A 2247-nucleotide genomic window follows, 5' to 3' on the forward strand; every position below is an offset into this window, starting at 1 on the left:
ACAATACAGTATCAAATGGAGATATAACAAAAGTGAAAAGGGCAATACATTCTCTTAGGGCAATTCATTTTGGGCAATGCAGAGGTAAAGTAGGGCATCAGGCCTGAAGGAAGCTTCTAGAAGGAGTTGACATTTGAGCTAGGCCTTTAAGAACAGGTAATATTTAGCCATGTGGGGAACAAGGAAGGGCATTTTAGTTGGTGGTAAAAAGTGATGCACAGCATTGGAGTGTAGAAGTGTCCTTATGTTCTGAGAAGAACGTGTTGTGTATTGATTTCTCTAGTAAACACATGAGGTACATGAAGGCAGTGGGGCGGAAGATACCCTGCAAGCTTTAAACTCCAACCAAGGTATATAAATGCATCTTACTGGGTTTTTTTTACATAATTATTTTTATTTTTAATGTCCAGAATGTGTAATACAAGGGCCAGAGCTTCCTCCTGGACTCAATTTTATAAATTCTCGATTGGTTGGTGAGGCAATAGGGATACTTTTTCTTGTCTCATTTGGTGTCTGGAAAAGCTTCGTTCAGGTCCTCAGTGGTCATCTGATCAAATGGAATTAAGTTCCTTATCTTCTCCAGCTGTTTCTCATGCTCTCCAATCCTGGACTTTGACAGAGACACCCACTCAGCACAAATTTTCACATCTTCATTTTCTTCAGCATACACCTGGGCAGTATATTTATCCTCTGGTACAGGAAACTTCAGGGCATTAAACTTCTTCTCAAAGTCATCCACCAAGCCTGCCTTGGCCACATTGGTCTTGTAGTAAGTCCAGTCGATAGCTGGTGGATTCTTAGGTAAAATAGCCAATCTGGAGGTGAGAGTCTCATTCCAGGATGTCAGGGAATTAGCAATGGCCTTTTGGTTTCAGGGTATGATCTCCCAAGAAGTTACCCAGTTAGTGGTTTTTAGAGCAAGTTTTTGCCCAGCCATCTTGGGATCCTTCACCTACCCCAGCGGCCCACAGTCCACAGCAGCACCTAGCGGCTCTTACTGGATTTTTTAGTGCAGTCGTGGCTATGTATTAACATTTGGACTTTATGCTTCAGGAATGGGGAACAATCACGGGTTTTGGAGAGTAGAGGAAGCCATAATCTAGAAAAACGATGGAATTGCTCGGTACAGGGCACCACGAAAGCTTAACTGTCTCTGTGATAGTGATTTCTCCCTTACCCTCTGCACTTTTCCCCATAGTGAGTTTCCCCAGGCCCGTTGTTTTCCAACTTAAGAGTCTTTAGATTCCTTGTAGATTCATGAAGATGGAAATGAGGGATTCATGAACTATTTTCAACATTGCAATAAGCTCAAATAAATTATGCACTACCACTGTCACAGAGACAGTTAAGCTTTGGTGGTACCCTATAACAAGCAATTCCATTATTTTTCTAGATTATGGCTTCCTCTACTTTCCCTGTGCTTGTTCCCCATTCCTGAGGCACAAAGTTCAAATTTTAATATATGGCCACAACTGCCTTAAAAAAAAACCCAGTAAGATGCATTTATTTACTTTGGTTGGAGTTTAAAGCTTTGCAGGCTGTCTTCCAACCCACTGTTCACATGTACCTCATGCATCCATGGGAGAAGTCAACACACAACACACGTTCTTCTCAGAACACAAGGACACTTCCACACTCCAATGCTGTGCATCACTCTACCATCACTTAAAAGGTTAGCACCAACATTTTCACAAAGCAAAAGGACCCTTGCTTTAGTTACAACTCTTCAGTAAGGGTCCCTAGCCACCAACTTTGGGAAGGTCTTCCCCTTAAAGAACTTACATGGTATAGGATTTATAGGTATGCGCTTTAGAGGCAGACAGCCTTGAGTTTGAATATTGGCTGCCACTTATGAGTTATATGATATTGGACAATTTATTTAATCTCTGTAAGCCTCACTTTCCATGGTTAACTCATAGGATATATTGTGTATCTGTTGTATCTGTCAGTATATTCTTAATTCATAGAATATATTGTATATCTGTCAATTACACACTTATATTGTATAATCTGTCTTATGTAAGTATAGAGTGTTGCCTGCCTATAGAAAATAAAACTGCTGCCAGGTAAATCACAATCTTTTATGTGTCCATCAGCATCATTGGCCACTATTGGTCCTTCCTATTTGGGGTCTCCACTGAAGGTCTTTGAGGTAGGGTGCTTCTAGTATTCAGATGGCCACACCCTTGGCTCTCCGGTTTGCTGATGTGTCTGCTAATAACTGTATTTGAGTGCCTCTGTGCTCCC

At 41.3% G+C, this 2247-nt stretch overlaps 1 pseudogene; it reads right to left on the reverse strand.

Moving 5' to 3' along the window:
- Positions 1-425: 425 nt before the first annotated feature.
- Positions 426-937, reverse strand: LOC105530379 (annotated as a pseudogene).
- Positions 938-2247: the final 1310 nt, after the last annotated feature.

This window comes from Mandrillus leucophaeus, unplaced genomic scaffold (genome assembly GCF_000951045.1).
Source record: "Mandrillus leucophaeus isolate KB7577 unplaced genomic scaffold, Mleu.le_1.0 Scaffold818, whole genome shotgun sequence".
In the NCBI taxonomy this organism is placed as follows: Eukaryota; Metazoa; Chordata; class Mammalia; order Primates; family Cercopithecidae; genus Mandrillus; species Mandrillus leucophaeus.